The sequence below is a fragment of the Bos indicus x Bos taurus genome, chromosome 20 (genome assembly GCF_003369695.1).
Source record: "Bos indicus x Bos taurus breed Angus x Brahman F1 hybrid chromosome 20, Bos_hybrid_MaternalHap_v2.0, whole genome shotgun sequence".
NCBI classification, from domain to species: Eukaryota; Metazoa; Chordata; class Mammalia; order Artiodactyla; family Bovidae; genus Bos; species Bos indicus x Bos taurus.
The window spans coordinates 48,641,182-48,661,989 of record NC_040095.1 but is presented as its reverse complement, the minus strand read 5'-3'; the positions used below and the strand labels follow the sequence as shown (position 1 = coordinate 48,661,989).

Here is a 20,808-nt window from a genome sequence, read left to right as displayed (position 1 = left end):
TTCCAGAGTTGATCACAAACATATTTTTATATATGCTCTCACATATCTGAAATGATTTAAAACCAAGTTGATAAATTTTTAATCTCAATATTTTTCATGTTTTTATTTTTAAAATCATAACTATAAGCTATATTTGAAGGTATTCTTCTTTTCAAGTTTGCCTAAATCATTTCCTTTGCCTGAATCCTGTGAAAATGTTAATGTGTAGTTGTGGTGGTGATGTGGTGACAGAGTGGATGGCCTTTGGGTGTTAGTGCTCTATAGTACAGCTTTGAACACAGATGAGAATGGAGTTATTAAAATCTATTCCTCATGGAAAAAGGAGCCTAGAGGGCTAAAGTCCCATGGGGTTGTAAAGAGTCAGCCATGACTGAGCATGCACACAGCAGGAGCATTCCTTTTTTATTTTGCATTTAATATTTTATTTTCTATATTTCAATTTAGATATGCTTTCTATTTACCACTAATATCTTAAAAAAAAATTTAAGTTGAAATTTTCTGCTTTTTTGGCATTACTTGTAGTTTGATTTTATTGCCACTTACAAAAGGCTATTTGTTCTCTTATATTTATATATTAAATTATCATTCTTATTTCCACTGTGCTGTTTTCAATTTATAGACATTCTGTTGTTAGTAAAATAGAACTGAATGCTGCTTGAATAAAGGGTTCAATATATATCTATGTAATTTTGTGTTTAATTTCATTTGTGATCTTTTTCACCTTAAAATAAAAGCAACACATCATTAAAATTCCATAGTTTAATTTCATTATTCAGCTAACTTATTTGCTTGCATCCTTTAGTCATTAGTCAAGGGAAAATGTAATGAGATAAATTTACAGAGCTTATTTCTAGTCAGTTAAAAAAAAAGACCTGAGGTTGTCTGTAAAAAAAAAAAAAAACTACTTCAGCTTCTGCAGAAACTAGATGACGTCCCAACTAAACCCTCCCTGATGAATTGGACAATTACTTAAAAACTATTACAGTCACTAAACAAAATATGATGAATGGAATGGATTGAAGATACATCTAATGATGATTAGCGATTTTCTCAGGCAGGAATTTAACTTGTTTTTAACTCCTATTAGAAATCATTACATAAATTTTATATTTTGCTAAAACTTAACCAACCCTAGAATTCAAGATTCTTTTTTTAAAAACAAGAGGGAAAGTATACCAATAAAATACTTTTGTGTCTATTGGACTTGTATGTGATGTTAAGCAAACTAAGCATGGAAAAGGAAAGTGAAAGTCACTCAATCCTGCCAGACACTTTGCAACCTCATGGACTATACAGTCCATGGAATTTTCCAGGCCAGAATACTAGAGTGGGCAGCCTTTCCCTTCTCCAGGGCATCTTCCCAAACCAGGAATTGAACCCAGGTCTCCCGCACTGCTGGCGGATTCTTTATCAGCTGAGGCACAAGGGAAGCCAAGCAAAATAAGCTAGTAAAAGGAAAAACAAGACAAATTATAAGTTTTAAACTGAAAGCAAAAAATGTACAGTGTAACCAAAGATTAAAAAGAAAAAAAAAAAAAAGGAAAGTCTATGACTCTTTGAGACCATATTGGTTACAGACCACCAAGTGCCTCTGTCCATGGAATTTCCAAGCAAGAATGCTGGAGTGGGCTGCCATTTCCTTCTCCAGGGGATCTTCCTGGCCCACGGATTGAACCTGGGTCTTCTACTTGGCAGAAGCACTGCTTAAGCACTGAGCTACCAGATTATTTAAATGTTAAAATCTGTAAGACTTTCAGTAAATAAGGTTGAGAATTACTTACATTCCTGGACAAATTTTTTTGTAAATGAAACTGTTTAATACAATGCTAATATATTTTATCTGGATCATAAAAAGCAAGAGACTTCCAGAAAAACATCTATTTCTGCTTTATTGACTATGCCAAAGCCTTTGACTCTGTGGATCACAATAAACTGTGGACAATTCTGAAAGAGATGGGAATACCAGACCATCTGACCTGCCTCTTGAGAAACCTATATGCAGGTCAGAAAGCAACAGTTAGAACTGGACAAGGAACAACAGACTGGTTCCAAATAGGAAAAGGAGTACGTCAAGGCTGTATATTGTCACCCTGCTTATTTAACTTATATGCAGAGTATATCATGAGAAACACTGGGCTGGAAGAAGCACAAGCTGGAATCAAGATTGCTGGGAGAAATATCAATAACCTCAGATATGCAGATGACATCACCCTTATGGCAGAAAGTGAAGAGGAACTCAAAAGCCTCTTGATGAAATTGAAAGTGGAGAGTGAAAAAGTAAAGCTCAACATTCAGAAAACGAAGATCATGGCATCTGGTCCCATCACTTCATGGGAAATAGATGGGGAAACAGTGGAAACAGTGTCAGACTTTATTTTTGTGGGCTCCAAAATCACTACAGATGGTAACTGCAGCCATGAAATTAAAAGATGCTTACTCCTTGGAAGGAAAATTATGACCAACCTAGATAGCATATTCAAAAGCAGAGACATTACTTTGCCAATAAAGGTCCGTCTAGTCAAGGCTATGGTTTTTCCTGTGGTCATGTATGGATGTGAGAGTTGGACTATAAAGAAAGCTGAGCGCCCAAGAATTGCTGCTTTTGAACTGTGGTGTTGGAGAAGACTCTTGAGAGTCCTTTGGACTGCAAGGAGATCCAACCAATCCATTCTGAAGGAGATCAGTCCTGGGTGTTCTTTGGAAGGAATGATGCTAAAGCTGAAACTCCAGTACTTTGGCCACCTCATGCGAAGCGTTGACTCACTGGAAAAGACTCTGATGCTGGGAGGGATTGGGGGCAGGAGGAGAAGGGGACGACAGAGGATGAGATGGCTGGATGGCATCACTGACTCGATGGATGTGAGTTTGATTGAACTCCAGGAGTTGGTGATGGACAGGGAGGCCTGGTGTGCTGAGATTCATGAGGTTGCAAAGAGTCGGACACGACTGAGTGACTGAATTGAACTGAACTGAATATATTTTATCATTGCAGGATATTGTTTATAGAAAAATAATGTACAATTTACATCACTAATTTTGTTTGAAACTTCACTGTTTTAAGCTATGGTTGGAATTCTGAATTTTTCAGAATGTTCACAGTTTCAAACATTCTTCCAAATTATTACTTATATTTAGCAAGTACTATTACAAAATAATTACAAGAATTTAAGTAAAGTAGTAAAATCTATTGGGATGAAAAATTTTAAAATCATAGTTAGTTGGAAGACTAATTTAGAAAAATATATTTTTAGTTTAGATGACCACACTTTATATGGACAACACTATTTAATCCTCCAAAGGAATAGTGTATGTTTTAAGAGATATTAAAATCCATGACCCTTCACAGGGTATGCTTCTGAGATTGAATAATGAAAACAAATCGGAGTCAAGAAATAAAGATGTCAGCATAAAATTTAGAATAGAAAAAGGAGCAGAGAAGAAAAGAAATCAAAGAAATATTATAAGAAGTGATATCCCAATTATTAACATTTATAGCAGTTTGGTTCAGTAAACTCATGTGCATGATGTTAGAATCCAGGTGTTCAATGATAGAGAAGACTTCATTTTTACCCCATGGGGATCTGTCAATATGAAAGATAACATATATTAGTTATCAAAGTATTTTGCATTTATGTGTTTTAAGATACAGTGTATTTTCTCATGAGCTTAGTTCTACCTCATTCAGCATCTTAGCACTTTTCTTTTATTTATTTATTTATTAGTGTTTTTTTTTTTTTTTTTTAATCTTATCCTTTAAAAGCAAACATTTTGCTTAAGGTGTGTAGTTGGGAGGGTTTACCTAGTATGAAACATTTGTTCTAACTCGTCTTTTTTAGCAAGATGATTCTCATAAAAACATACATTTGATTCTTAATTTTGTTTTACTAGTGCACACAAATAAACATGCTGTTAGGTATTAATGGAATTATTTTTCTCTTGTTTAGTAGAAATAAACAGGCAAAGAAAGAAAGCTGAGATCATTTGACTCTTCAGGCAATTCATCCTATAAACCTACTTAACCAAGGTGTATACCACATCCAATTTTAGTAATAGCTCTTGGAATTAATTATTTGATTGTGACATTTCTTAGCTATTAATCTGTGTACACAAATATATATCTGGGCACTTAAACTATCTTAATGAATTACCCTTAAAAAAATGTAGAGCTACAACATGTATAGATTGCCCTCAGATCAATATTCAATCAACAAACAACACTTCCTTCAAATATTTCAGTACTGAGTTGATTCACACATGAGTACTTTACATTAAGAAATGTGTTTATTGGAAAAGAAAACTCTAAAGGTTTCTGGTTGACTAAAAACATATCAGGGGCAGGAAAGAGAGTGTGTTCTTAAAATTTTGGGTACAATATTACAAAATATGGATGCATCTGAAAACAAAACAGTAAATTTAACAAACAAAAAACTGGTTGCAAAGTGAGGCTTTGAGAACAAGGTCTGAATTTCCTAAGAAAGAACTATTACAGTCTTGTTTTAAACTGCTGTTCAAAAACTGGAGAATCAAAATTTCCATTTGGAACTGTTTAAAAATGAAAAAAAAAAAAAAAACCCACAGTTCATTTTATAGGCCAGGTTTCACTTGCTATATTGCTTTTGGCCAGAGAACAAATTAAATTTACAGTCATACATTTATTTCATGCTTTTAAAGTATTTTAACATATGTTTAAACTCACGTTGTAAAGTATGACTTTTTACTATTCTGTTAATTTCATTTGGTTGCTGTTAAAGGGCTCACCAGTTTTCATTGCTTTATCTCCAAATTTATGACCGTCTAACTATTTCTGTCTTGCCTTTATGTAACATTTGTGTATGATTTTACTTTAGTAATCTATGATTCCTGCTTAACTAAAGACAAGATTTTCTTTACTTTCTGTTGATTAAATTAAAAACATGATGATGCTTCATTTGGAAATATTTCCAATTCTGTATCTGTGTGTGTTTCAATACTCTTCACATTTCTTTTGGTTTCCATGTTTCCAGCATATTAAACAGGTCAGTAGGAAAGTATGTTGGGAAGAATACCCAACAAGCAACACAGCATATGGTCAACATGTAATTACTACTTATGCTGTCACTTCCATTTTGGGGTATTTCCTTTCGATTCTTCTTGTCATTTTGTAATTAAAACTGCACTGAATTAAATATGCTTTCATTAGAAGTTGATGTGCTTTTTCATTAATGTGTGTCCTAAATTGCAATAACACTAAGCATTTGAAAGGAGCTTGACAGATTTTAAATAATTTGCATATCCATCTCCCAATTTTGATTTCCAAAATTACAACTCACATAAATAGATGTTATTATTTCTTTTAAAAATAGAGTAACTTAGACTCTGGGAGATTAGGTCATATTTTCAAGGAATCTTGGCTGCTAATGTGCCCTGAAGTAGACACTCCAGGGTTCTTTCCTCTATAAACGGTTGTCACTATTTTAAGAGTAAAGCAATTTCAGGTTGAAATTTATTGCTGACAGATTTATGTATTCAATAAGAAGTCTACCCACAAAAATAAAATACAATGAAAAAATAAAATACAATGTGTTTTCTCTCTGATGTTTTACATCTATTTACTGATTTGTTATTGCACTAGAGTGAATTAATCCATGTTTCTTGATAAGATGGGCTTCCCAGGTGGCTCAGATGGTAAAGAATAAGATAGTACCAGATTTGAATCCTAGCTGGAAAATTTATTAGTAACTAGATATAATAACTCACCTCTCAAAGCTTCAGTTTCCTCTTGGTAAAGTAGGAACAACAATCTTTTGTATTGCAATTGTTTATAAATTACAGTATGTAAGTTGGCTAGCAATAACTGGCATACATTATGTCCTCAATAAGTGGTATTAAACTCATAAGAACAGATATTATACATAATCTTAGCTAAAAGGTCAAGAAGCTATAATAAACAGAAATTACTACTATTTTTATTATTTAATGCTTAAACACATTACATATATTTCGTTTTTGTAACTACAGTGCTAATACTATGTTTATGGGCTTCCCAGGTGGTGCAAGAGGTAAAGAACCCACCTACCAATGCAGGAGACTCAAGAGACTTGGGTTCAATCCCTGGGTTGGGAAGATCCCCTGGAGGAAGGTATGGCAACCCACTCCAGTATTCTTGCCTGGAGAACCCCATGGATAGAGGAGCCTGGCAGGCTACAGTCCACAGGTTTGCAAAGAGTCAGATATGGCTGAAGGGACTCAACACACACACACACACAGCACACATTGTATTTATACATATAGTCAAAATATGAATAGAACAGAAAATTCATGTCATTTTAAAGTAAAAAATAAAATCTCAGGAGGATTAAGATAAATTTCTGAAGTTGATATAAATCTGCATTTGATTTGATGGATCATAGACCTAAGTGTAAACGTGAAACATTTAGGATATAGTATTGGAGAAATTGTAAAGAAGCTTGGTTATGTTAGTTAATAACATTAAGGTACAATATCTAAAGCATGATCCATGAAAGAATACATTAATAAGCTGGACTTCATTAAAATCGAACATTTCTGCTCTGCAAAAGACAATGTCAAGGGAATGAGATGTCAGAATGCAGACTGGAAGAAAAAATTTGCAAAGACACATCTGATAAAATATAATAAGATATCTTAAAATCAACAGTAAAGAAACAAACAACAAACAAGCACATGAAAAGATCCTCTACTTCATATGTTATCAGGGAATGCAAATTAAAATAACTTTGAGATACCACTACACATCTATTTGAATGCCCCAAATCTGGAACACTAACAACAAACTTGCTGGTAAAGATGTAGAGCGATAACAACTCCTCCTCTTTGCTGGTGGGATTGCAAAATAGTGCAGCCACTTGAAAGACAGTTGAAGGTTTCTGACACTACTGCACATACTTTTGCCATGTGATCCAGTAATCATGCTCCTTGGTACTTACCCAAAGGAGCTGCAAAATTATGTGCACACAATACCTGCATGTGGATGTTCATGGAACCTTCATCTGTAATTGTAAAAACTTGGAAGCAACCAAGATATCCTTGCTGGGTTGTTGTTCAATCACTAAAATATGTCTGACTCTGCGAGCCCACGGACTGAAGTACGCCAGGCTTCAATGTCCTTCATCATGTCCCAGAGTTTGCTCAAACTCATGTCCACTGAGTCAGTAATCATTACCTAATCATCTCATCCTCTGCCACCCCCTTCTCTTGCCCTCAGTCTTTCCCAGCATTAGGATCTTTTCCAATGAGTCAGCTGTTTACATTAGGTGGCCATGTATGATGGGAAGTTAAAGCAAATTAATACCACAGCATAAAATGACATTAAGATCAATTAATCCCTGACAAATCTTGAAGAAGCTTAAGCTTGAAGCAACAAATCATAACATTTTAAAGGCACGAAACAATGACAACAATAATTAATTAAAAACAGAGATTCAGAACTTTAGGGAAGGCCAGGCTCATGTTTCTATATCCATGCACAGAATCTTGCATACGAATTAAAAAAACAAAACCAAAAAAAAATGCAAACATAGAGCACATCTGACTCTTAATGTTGACCAACTGAATAGAAATCTTTCTGAGAAGGGCTGGTTGTCATTTTTGTTTACATTTTTGTAGATGCATACAATGAAATAGTGTGCAACTGTTAAACAGTTAAATTCAATACTATATGTATTATATATTAAACTTATAATATTATAAATTGTTAAAATACATTGTGTATTAAAAAGAAAAACATATAAAAAGAAAAAATAAATGTAATTAGTTTAGCAAAATATCATTCATATGTTTTTAATTCATATTTTTAATACAGTGCCTGACTTCAGGCTCTACTCCAAAGCCACAGTCATCAAGACAGTATGGTACTGGCACAAAGACAGAAATATAGATCAATGGAACAAAATAGAAAGCCCAGAGATAAATCCACGCACATATGGACACCTTATCTTTGACAAAGGAGGCAAGAATATACAATGGAGAAAAGACAATCTCTTTAACAAGTGGTGCTGGGAAAACTGGTCAAACAGTTGTAAAAGAATGAAACTAGAACACTTTCTAACACCATACACAAAAATAAACTCAAAATGGATTAAAGATCTAAATGTAAGACCAGAAACTATAAAACTTCTAGAGGAGAACATAGGCAAAACACTCTCCGACATAAATCACAGCAAGATCTTCTATGACCCACCTCCCAGAATATTGGAAATAAAAACAAAAATAAATGGGACCTAATTAAAATTAAAAGCTTCTGCACAACAAAGGAAACTATAAGCAAGGTGAAAAGACAGCCTTCAGAATGGGAGAAAATAATAAAAAATGAAGCAACTGACCAACAACTAATCTCAAAAATATACAAGCAACTCCTGCAGCTCAATTCCAGAAAAATAAATGACCCAATCAAAAAATGGGCCAAAGAACTAAATAGACATTTCTGCAAAGAAGACATACCGATGGCTAACAAACACATGAAAAGATGCTCAACATCACTCATTATCAGAGAAATGCAAGTCAAAACCACTATGAGGTACCATTTCACGCCAGTCAGAATGGCTGCGATCCAAAAGTCTACCAGCAATAAATGCTGGAGAGGATGTAGAGAAAAGGGAACCCTCTTACACTGTTGGTGGAAATGCAAACTAGTACAGCCACTATGGAGAACAGTGTGGAGATTCCTTAAAAAACTGGAAATAGAATTGCCTTATGACCCAGCAATCCCACTGCTGAGCACACACACTGAGGAAACCAGAATTGAAAGAGACACGTGTACCCCAATGTTTACTGCAGCACTGTTTATAATAGCCAGGACATGGAAGCAACCTAGATGCCCATCAGCAGATGAATGGATAAGAAAGCTGTGATACATATACACAATGGAGTATTACTCAGCCATTAAAAAGAATACATTTGAATCAGTTCTAATGAGGTGGATGAAACTGAAGCCTATTATACAGAGTAAAGTAAGCCAGAAAGAAAAACACCAATGCAGTATACTAACGCATATATATGGAATTTAGAAAGATGGTAATGATAACCTTGTATACAATATAGCAAAAGAGACACAGATGTATAGAACAGTCTTTTGGACTTTATGGGAGAGGAAGAGGGTGGGATGATTTGGGAGAATGGCATTGAAACATGTATAATATCATATACGAAACGAATCGCCAGTCCAAGTTCCATGCATGATACTGGACGCTTGGGGCTGGTGAACTGAGACGACCCAGAGGGATGGTACGGGGAGGGAGGAGGGAGGAGGGTTCAGGATGGGGAACACATGTACACCCATGGCGGATTCATGTTGATGTATAGCAAAACCAATACAATATTGTAAAGTAATTAACCTCCAATTAAAATAAATAAATTTATATAAAAAAATAAAAATACTATATATTTTAAAATACATATTAATTTTTATTAGGAAACATGGAATATGCAAATTACTCCTCAATAATTTGGAAATAATTTTACTGGAAAGATCTATAGAGAAAGGCAAAATAAGTGGAGCTATTATCTTTTCTTCTTATACTTATGAATGTAGGTTTTCTTATTTTATTAGCATGTTAATATAGAATTACAAAATGCAAGTGTGTCTCAAATTTAACCTCACCTACTTATTTTGCTTTTAGTTGAGATGCAACCAGAAACTCGATGGATTAAATGATTTTCCCATAATCATAATAATTATAGAAGAGCATGGGTACAACATGTCTCATAATACACTCTCCAGAAAAATAGCTATAAAACTCTTATCCTTAACTGTGTGTTTTTACTTTATTCTTTCATCATAAGCAGCTTCAAAATCTTATTTTCTACTTATTCTACAAAATTCCTGTGGTTAATATCATATAAGATATAAAAATGCATAATAATTTAACCATAAGATCAAAACAGGAAATTTTCCATTCTCATCATCTCCATTTAATATCATACTGAAGATCTTAACCATCACAAATCATAAATAAAAATAGTCACAGGTGCACTAACTGCAAAAGAAATAAACTTGTTAAAACATTTTAAACACAGAAATATAGAAAGTTGGAACTACAGTATAAAAATATTATTTTTCTCTTAGCTATTTGCGTGTTAAGTTGTTAACTTATCAACAAGTGAATTCTCTTACACATATCAAAGTTGGTGCACTTGACTTCAAACTTACCTTAAAGGTACAATAAGCTAGATAACATAAATAATATACAAATAGATCAATGGAACAGAGTCAATCATTCATAAACAGGCTAATAAATAGGGTCAATTGAGTTTTAACTAAGGCATATGATATTTCAAACAGAAAAGTATTTTCATAAATTATGCTAGAACAACTGGTTCATTACATAGATCTCCATATGGAAAAGAAAAATAATAAAAAAACTATATTTCATGTGTTATGATATACACAAAAATGTATAAATGATTGAGATGGAAAATATAAAACTATACATTAACCAGAAGAAAATATGGGGGAAGAATAACCTTATGACCTTAAGGTAATCAGTATTTTGTTAGACTCAGAAAGCACTAACCATAAAGAGAAAACCAAAAAGATAAAATGGATTTCATTAAAATTAAAAACTTCTTAACATAAAGAAAATGAATGAGACAACCAGAACCTGGCAGAAAATTATTTGCAATAACTATATATCTGACAAAAAAACTTACATGCAAATATAAACAACTCAAGGCTCAATTATAAAATCTCAACAACCTAATAAAATAGTGGGTAAAAGTAGAAAAGAACTGCACAAAGGGATTATATATATGTTATATAATCATTAACCATTTTGTGCAGCCCCAGTAAAGATGGTCAACATTCTTAGTCCTAAGGGAAATGAGATAAATGGAAATAAAGGCCCATACTGCAATTTCACTGCACACTCCACAGAATGGCTCAATTGGCAATGACATTGCCAACACGAATGTCATCCAGAACATTGAACAATAGAACCTCTCTTAGTGCTAAGGGTTTAAAATAGTATATACAATCAGTTCAGAAACTTGGAATTTTTTTCACTAAGTTAACCATATACCTAATTCATGGCCGGAAACTTCACTTCTATGCATTTGCCAAACACATAAACAGACACACACATACACAAGCACACACACACGCACACACACACACGCACACACACACTCAGACATGTATACACAAAATGACCCAAACACTGATCAGAAGGTGACTGTATAAACAAGATGTGGCATACTAGTACAAGGAATACCACTCAGCAATAACAAAGAACAGACCACTGATTAGCGTGCAGAAACTCAAAAAATATTATGCTGAGAAAAATCACATCCAAAAGAATATTTGCTTTATAAATTCACTTACATAAAAGTCTAAATGAGGAAATATCAATGTTCTGTTGAAAGAAGTTAGAACAGTGGTTGCCTGTTGTGGGTAGGAGGTTGTCTAAGAAGTAACACAGGAATTTTCCAGGATGATGTATATTTTACATCCTCATGTGATTGCAGCTGCTGCTTCTGCTGCTAAGTCACGTCAGTCATGTCTGACTCTGTGTGACCTCATAGACAGCAGCCCACCAGGCTCCTCCATCCCTGGGATTCTCCAGGCAAGAACACTGGAGTGGGTTGCCATTTCCTTCTCCAATGCATGAAAGTGAAAAGTGAAAGAGAAGTCGCTCAGTCGTGTCCAACTCTTTGAGACCCCATGGACTGTAGCCCACCAGGCTCCTCCGTCCATGGGATTTTCCAGGCAAGAGTACCGGTAGGTGCATTTGTCAAAATTCATCAAATCATATTTAAGGTCAGCGTGTTTTGCTACAGGTAAGTATATTATACTTTAAAATTAAAAAATGCTTTTCTTAAGATTTATTGATGAAGTTTAAATATGCCAACAAATATTATCTCCCCATTCCTATAACAATGTAACTATGCATATTTGTTTCTTCCTTTGCTTTTTATCTGTTATGTTAATATACAATTATAGAATGTAATGGTATCTGAAATTTGTTCTAAGCCAAATACTGCATTTTTAGTGATAATAAAACAGGGAATTAAGTTATTTTCCCATAATCATATAGGGAATTAGTTGTAGAAGATGGATTTCAACATAGTTCTTGTGATCCACTCTCCCTAAAAATACCTACAAGGTTGTTTGTCTTAACTGTGTATTTTTTAATTTTGTGTTTAGCGTGGTGGTGGTTTAGTTGCTAAATCTTGTCTGACTCTTGTGATCTCATGGACTGTAGCCTGCCAGGTTCCTCTGTCCATGGGATTCTTCAGGCCAGAATACTTGAGTGGGTTGCCATTTCCTTCTCCAGGAGATCTTCCTGACCCAGGGATTAATCCCAGGTGTTCTGAACTGCAGCAGACTCTTTACCAACTGAGCTACAAGGGAAGTCCCTTGTGTTTAGCATAAGCAATTTCAAAATCCTTTTTTAAAAGTAGGTGTATTATAAAAATAATATGGAATATAAATCAAAGGTAAATATTAATATTTGAGCATACAGAATATATTCTTAATTGACAATAAAAATAATTCAAAATAAAACAATATTAATCATTCCAATTAAAAATTGGCAAATAAATTGAATAGACATTTCTCCAAAGAATATATACAAAGAGCCAATAAGTTCATGAGATAATGTTTAACATCACTATATCCTTGTGCTGTGTTGTGTTGTGCTCAGTCATGTTTGACTCCATGCAACCCAATGGACTGTAGACTGCCAGGGCCCTCTGTCCATGAAGTTTTCCAGGCAAGAATACTGGAGTGGGTAGCCATTTCCTACTTCAGGGAATCTTCCTGACCCAGGGATCAAGTCACGTCTCTTGTGTCTCCTGCACTGGCAGGTGGATTCTTTACCAGTGTACCACCTGGGAACTCAGTGGTAAAGAATCTGCCTGCAGTGTAGGAGATGTGGGTTCGATCTCTGGGTCAGGAAGATTCCCTGGAGAAGGAAATGGTAACCCACTCGGGTATTCTTACCTGGGAAATCCTATGAACAGAAGAGCCTACTTACTGGGCTAAGGTCCATGGGATTGCAGAGTCAGACAGGACTTACCAACTAAGCAACAACAAACATCTGGGAGTCCTTAGGGGAATTCAAATCAAAGCATCTGAGATCTCATTAGGATGCTTATTATCAACAAAACAAGAAAGAAAACAACAACTGTTGGCACAATGTGGAGAAACTTGAACCACTTTACATTGTTGCTGGGAATATAAATGATGCAGTCCCTGTGGAAACAATATGTTGCTTCCTCAAAAAATTAAATACAGATTTATCATATGATCTACAAAGTCCACATCTGGGTATATATACAGGAGTACTGACAGCTGAGTGTCAAATATTTATTTCTATAAAATAATTATTCACAATAGTCAAAAGTGGTAACAACCCAAATGTTCACTGACAGATGAATGGATAAATAAAATATGGTATGTACATACAACAGGATATTATTCAACTTACAAAGGAATGGATTACCAAAACATGTTACAATATGATGAACCTTAAAACATTATGTTAAGTGAAATAAGCCAAACACCAAAGGACAAATATTGTGTGACTCATATGAGTTGCCTGGAATAGGCAAATTCAGGGGGAGAAAAGAGAATAGTGGTTACTAGGTGTTCAGGTAGGGGGTAAAGGAAAATTATTGTTTCATAGATACAAAGCTTCAGTCCGGGTTGATGGAAGTTCTTTGGATGGATACTGATGATGGTTGTTCAAAACTATGAATGTTTCTAGGGCCACTGTTTTGTATACTTAAAAATAATTAAGATGGTAAATTTTATGTTATGTATGTTTTACCACAATAATAAAATAAATTATTTTAGAAACTTTTTATTAGTATACTAATTTTAATATAGCTGATGTGTAATGCTGCTTATACTTATGTGAAAAGAAATGTAATAAACATATGCTTCTAAAGTTTTATTGAGGTATTTTGAAAATAACTTTTATTGTCAGAAACACAGCTTTGCCTCAGAACCATTAAGAGAAATTTCTAAAATAATTTGTGCACATTTATATTATTTCAAATGACTCCATCCTTTTCCTAATTTCAATTACTTATTGTTACAAAATTTTAGTAGACTTACTAAATATATTTCAAATGCCTACCTTTTTTTTTCCCCAAATTGTTATTCTTTATTGTGGGGATATTGTCATCTGTGTGTGTTTATGTGGGCAGATGTCTGCTTTATTTGATATATTTTTGCCTAAAAAAGATCCAAATTTCGTTGCACTGTGAATCCATTATTTGGAGGGAGGTGGGAGGAGGGTTCAGGATGGGGAACACATGTATACCTGTGGCGGATTCATTTTGCCTATGTTTTTAACAGTGATAGAGGTCTTTGTATTCAATTCATTTTCACTGAAAACAATAAGGCTAAAAATATTTACATGGGGTTTGTGTAGAGTCATCAGCCCCAGTTCTGCCTGGAAGAAGGGAATGTTGCTCCAACTGTATGAAATCACCTTCAAGAATTGTCTCAACTTCAGAGAGCCATCTCACCCAAAGTTACATTTGTGAGGGAAGCTCACACCGCTAATCTGATGGAGACAGAGGTGTAAGGGCCGAGCCATTTCAATCTTACATCTGATGGGATATTTAAACTCCAGAGATCCCAAGAGGTGGATTGAGGCGATAGGGCCTGCATCACTTACTAATTCTCTTCATTCTCCTCATTCTCCTCATTCTCACATCTCTCTTCCACAAGTGTTTATGCCTAAGAAACTCCTCACACATGTTTTGAAAGGTTATCTCATGCAACATGTAAAATATATACTATTGTTGATTGTTACCTGATTACTGCTAAAATTGACACAGAAAAATGTTCTCTGCACTTTTATCTAATCATATCCAAAATTTAAAGACTATCTCTAGAGAATATCTAGAAAATGTCTGCTTGTGATATGTTTTTCATCTAATTTGCTTTGGAACCATTTAAGTTTTTCCAACAAGGAAAAATACTACTCTTTTGAAAGGTTTGAAATAATATTGACTTTGCCAAAGGAAGTTATGATCTGGGCCAGACTCATGGTAGTGTGAGATGAAGAATTTATTCATAGCTGCTGATTTTGAAATCCTATTAGCTTATTACCTATTTTAATAAAGATTTGTTCCTGATCTAACCTTTTTCAAAATGTGTTCTGAGAAAAAGAAAAGAAGCAGTGTCCATTAGCTCATTTCATCTCTTAGAGGTTGCAAATTACTGGAAAAGGAATTTTGCAACAGAAAAGACCCAGCTTAAGAGTGTGGGAGGAGAATCACTTTTCAATCTTCTTTCACTTTATTGTGGCATTCATCATAATTAGCATTTCAGTGGTCAGTTGTGGGTTGCATATATAGGGAAAATATATTAATAATTTATATGCTTCACCACATTTTACAGTGAGATTCATGATGAACCTTGATGTAGAGATGAAGGGAAAGATTTTAAGAAGTTGGACAAAAAGATGTGAGAAATAACAGAAACAGCTTTAATTAAACTAAAAAAAAATTGATTAATGCTAAAAGCCACAGAGGTCAGCATTAAGAAAGTACTTCAGAGAAAGGAAAGAGTGAACAATGATATGAAAGGAGAATAAATTAAGTCAGAGGCCAGGCAAGCATATTATTCAGCTTTGAGTCAAAGTCAGTATAAGAACAATGAAAAACTTAAGAGGAAATTCCATGAGATCCATAGGAACTGAAGTTAAGACACTGGTTAGAGAACAGAAATAGGAAAGCAAGCAAGCAAGAAATGACTAATGAAAAAAAAAAAAAAAAAAGAAATGACTAATGTTTACTGAGTATTTACAGCATGCCAGAAAACAATATATTCCATAAATTAATATATTCAATACTAGCAATATGTTCATGAAAAGAATGTTGCTGCTGAGTGGTAATCTTTAGCAACTCTGGAGGAAGGAGGCCTGATTGTTACAGTCTGCCAATTTCCATGCTGTAAATACCACACCATGCTCACTTTAAAATACCACCAAGACATTAACAGGCATGGGATCTAGTAAGCATGAATTAGCTCCAGCATACTACCACTTCTATGTCTATTTAAAGGTGAAAAACATAAATACAAGTTATAAATCCAGGCAGACAAGGGTGGACTTTATGTAAAGCTTTTCTGATTCAAAACTACATGATATTTTTACTTAACCAGTCTTTGCTGCTAAGTCACTTCAGTCGTGTCCGACTCTGTGCGACCCCATAGACGGCAGCCCACCAGGCTCCCCTGTCCCTGGGATTCTCCAGGCAAGAACACTGGAGTGGGTTGCCATTTCCTTCTCCAATGCATGAAAGTGAAAGTGAAAGTGAAGTCGCTCAGTCGTGTCCGACTCTTAGTGACCCCCTGGACTGCAGCCTACCAGGCTCCTCTGTCCATGGGATTTTCCAGGCAAGAGTACTGGAGTGGGGTGCCATCGCCTTTTCCAGTCTTTAGGAAAAGCAAAATAAAAAACAAAAAATTGTCTAGAATGCGGTGGAGAAATCATATTCCTAGTACTCTGGCTGGGCTAGAAGTTAAAATTAATTAAAGGCTTAAAATCACCTCAGAAACCCAATAAATGGAGTTAGAAGAATAAAGTCCACCATCCTCTGGACATCCAGAATGAAGCCTTTGAAACTTGCCTTACAACTTCTAGTTTAAAAAGAACAATATGTAGAGAGGATTTCCCTCTTTCTCTTCTTCAAAACACATAAAGAAATTTAGGAGATCAAGAAGGAAAAATGCCAGCCTCACGTTTTAAAGAAACCAAAGAATGCCCTAAAGTTACCCATATGTGGTGAATTTTTAACTGACAGGAGAAAAAGACGCTAAGAAAGAATACTTGGAGCTGAGGATCTAAGAAAATTTTGGCAGAATTCAAGTTGACAAAATATTTGATATTACATGACCAAAAAAAAAATCAAGACCCTCTTATTTAGCAAAAAGAGAATGGCTATATGGACTGATGACAGCAGTAAAGAGGATCAGTTTTGACACACAAATGGCCATAAAATGAATCAAACAAGAAAGTCATAATTTGTGGGAAACTACACTAGCATGAGACTGATGAAAGAAATTATATTTTGAAAAGTCTGAGAGCCACTAATTTTAGCTGGCTGCAATGAAGTAAAATTAAACAAATGAAAGCCTTGTCTCTTATTCACACCACACTCACATTTTGTTCACATCATACTCACATGTACACAGAATTACTGACTCGCACTCTTGTCTCTGCTTCACACATTGCCTGTAAATAACTAGACTAGGACAAACATTATAATTGATTAGTAGAAATAGACCAGCTTTAAATCTGCATAATTGTACTAGAATAAGAAAAAAAGAGCAAAAAATAGGATCAATAGACAAATACAAAAAGTGGTTATTAGGATATTATGATGTAACAAGCATGTTTTGTTTTATGAAAACATATACACAATGGAGTATTACTCAGCCATTAAGAAGAATACATTTGAATCAGTTCTAATGAGGTGGATGAAACTGGAGCCTATTATACAGAGTGAAGTAAGCCAGACAGAAAAATACCAATACAGCATACTAACGCATATATATGGAATTTAGAAAGATGGTAACAATAACCCTGTGTACGAGACAGCAAAAGAGACACTGATGTATAGAACAGTCTTTTGGACTCTGTGGGAGAGGGAGAGGGTGGCATGATTTGGGAGAATGGCATTGAAACATGTATAATATCATATATGAAACGAGTCACCAGTCCAGGTTCGATGCATGATACTGGATGCTTGGGGCTGGTGCACTGGGACGACCCAGAGGGATGGTTCGGGGAGGGAGGAAGAAGGAGGGTTCAGGATGGGGAACACATGTATACCTGTGGTGGATTCATGTTGATATATGGCAAAACCAATACAATATTGTAAAGTTCAAAAATAAATAAAATTTAAAAAAAAGAAAACAATTCAAAGTATAAAGCAATTTATGTGAAATTCCAAAATACCATACAGATAATGATTTACATAATAAATTATTTTAAACCACATAAGAATGATGAGCACAACATTCAGGATAGCAGGAATTAATTATTTTTGAAAAAGTAACAGAAAATGAGTTTCATGAAACAAGAGTCCAAATATTGACATAAAAGTTGATATTAGATAATGTAACAACAGAGAAAGGGATTAAACTATAAACAGAATTCATGCAAAAAGAATGAAGAGAGCAAAATGGGACAACAATAAAGGAAACAATAAAATAGACAGTAGAACTTGCTATAAAAATAGTAGATAAAAGAGAAGACTATATCTGGAAAGAAAGCAAACTGAGTTAGAAAAAGTAAAAAAGATTCAGCATGAATAGGCTGAAAAACAAAAATCATATGATCATGTCAATATATGCACAAAATCCTTTGACAAAATACAACACCCATTCATGTCAAAAACTTTAAGTACATAAAGAGCAGAGGGGAACTTCAACCTAATATAGACTATCTACAAAAGCCTACAGTTTACATCATACTTAAAGGTGGAAAACTTGAAGCTTTCCTACTAGGATCAGGTACAGTGAGATGACGACTCCTCTCACCATGCCTTTCGACATGATACTAGAAGTTGTAGCTAGTGCAATAAGACAAGAGAAAGCAATACGAGGTATACATATTCAGGAAAAAAAATAGCATTATTCATAGATGACAAAACCAACTATATAGAAAATCTGAAATAATTAACATAATGTTGAAACTTATAAGTGATTATAGCAAGGTTGCTATACTAAGTTAACATACAAACGTCAATAATTTTCCTATACACCAGCAATGTGTAAGTAAAATCTGAAAGTAAGGACACAGATACTATTGCATTGTTGTTGCTGCTGAGTTGTTAAGTCGTGTCTGACTTTTTGGGACTCCAGAGACTGTAGCCTGCCAGGTTCCTCTGTCCAAGAGATTTTTCAGGCAAAAATACTGGAGTGGATTGCCATTTCCTTCTTCAGGGGATCTTCTTGATGCAGGGATCAAGCTCACATCTCCTGCATTGGCAGGCAGATTCTTTACCTCTGACTGAGACCCCAGGGAAGCCCCAGTATCATTACCAAAATTAAAAACCTGTATATAAATCTCAAAAGGACGTACAAAATCCACAGAATAAAAACTAAAAATATTCTGAATACTAAAATCAAATAAGAACTAAATAAATGAAGAGAAATTGTATGTTCCTGGATAGAGTCAATAAAATCAAGATATCAGTTCTTCCAAACTTGATCTAGAGATTCAATGCAATCTCAATTAAAATCTCAGTAAGTTATTTTGTGGATAATGACAAATTGATTCCAATGTTTATACAGAAGGGCAAAAGCCTTGGGGCCAAAACAAAACTTAAGGGAAAGAATGAGATTGAAGGACAGACACTATCCAACTTTAAGACTTATTATAAAACTACAGTAATCAAGATAGGGAAGTATTTGTGCAAGAAGAGACAAATAGATCAGTGGAGCAGAATAAAGAGCCCACAAATAGACTTACATATATATTTAACTGGTCAGTGATATGGAGCAAAAGCAATACAATAGTCTTTACAATAAACTGGTGTTAGAATAACTGGACATCTACATGCAAATATTAATCTCTACACAGACATATATTCAACACAAAACCAAACTCAAAGTGGACCACAGACCTAATAGCAAAACCATACATCTCCTAGAAAATAACATGGGAGAAAACCTCAATGACCTTGGATATGGTGATGTATTTTGGATATAATACCAAAGGCACATCCATGAAATAAATAAATGACAAGCTGGACTCCATCAAATTAAAAATGTCTGTTCTGTGAAAGAGAATGGCAATTGAATGAGAAGCCTGGCCACAGACCAGAAAATGATGTTTTTGATAAAGGACCAGAACACATGAAGAACACTTAAACATCAACAGTAAAAGCAAAGAACTCAAGCATAAAATAGGTCAAAAATCTTAAGAGACACCTCACTGAAGAAGATACATGGATAGGAAATAAATATATGAAATGATTTCCCATATCATATGTTATCTGGAAAATGCAAATCTAAATGACAATGAGATACCACTATCTATTAGACTGGCCAAAATCTAGAACACTGACAATACCCAATTTTGGTGAGGATGTGGAACAACAGGAAGCCTCATATTTTGCTAGTGGGAAAGCAAAATAGTACAGCCAATTTGGAAGATACTTTGTTGATTTCTTACAAAATTAAGCAAACTTTAACCATTTGATCCAACTCAGTATTTCAAGGAAGGAGTTGAAAACTTATGTTCACAGAACGTATACACACGGATGTTCACAAAACACCTAGAGGCAGTTCTCCCTACAAATGTCAAATCTCAGAAGCAACCAATATACCCCTCAGTAGGTGAATGGATAAAACTGTGACACATCCAGACAAAGAAATATCATTCAGCACACACACACAAAAAGAGCTATGAAACCTTGAAAACACAAGGAAGACTCTTAAATTTATATTACTAAATGAAGTAAGTATCCAATCTGAAAAGGTTACATACTGTGTGATTCCAACTATATAACATTCTGGAAAAGACAAAACTGGAGAGAGTAAAAGGTTACTGGTTGTCATATTTAGGGGATGAGGAGGGATGAATAAAGAGAGTAGAGTCCCTATGATTTCATCACAATGAGATGTGTCATCATATGTTGCCCAAACTCGTAGCATGTACAGCATGGAAAGTCAACTATGAAGTAAACTATGGACTTGGAGTGATTATGATGTGTCACTGTAGGTTCATCAGTCATAAAAATGCACCACTCTGGTGGGGGATCTTGATAGCTGGGAGGGCATGCACATGTCAAGGCAAGGGATATATGTAAAATATGTGCACCTTC

General features: G+C 34.7%; 1 protein-coding gene and 1 pseudogene across 2 annotated transcripts in view; both read right to left on the bottom strand.

Moving 5' to 3' along the window:
* The window catches only part of CDH10 (cadherin 10), a 186,576-nt gene that overhangs the window by 75,896 nt on the left and 89,872 nt on the right, over positions 1-20,808 (bottom strand). The window lies entirely within an intron of this gene.
* Positions 5,815-5,921, bottom strand: LOC113879283 (annotated as a pseudogene).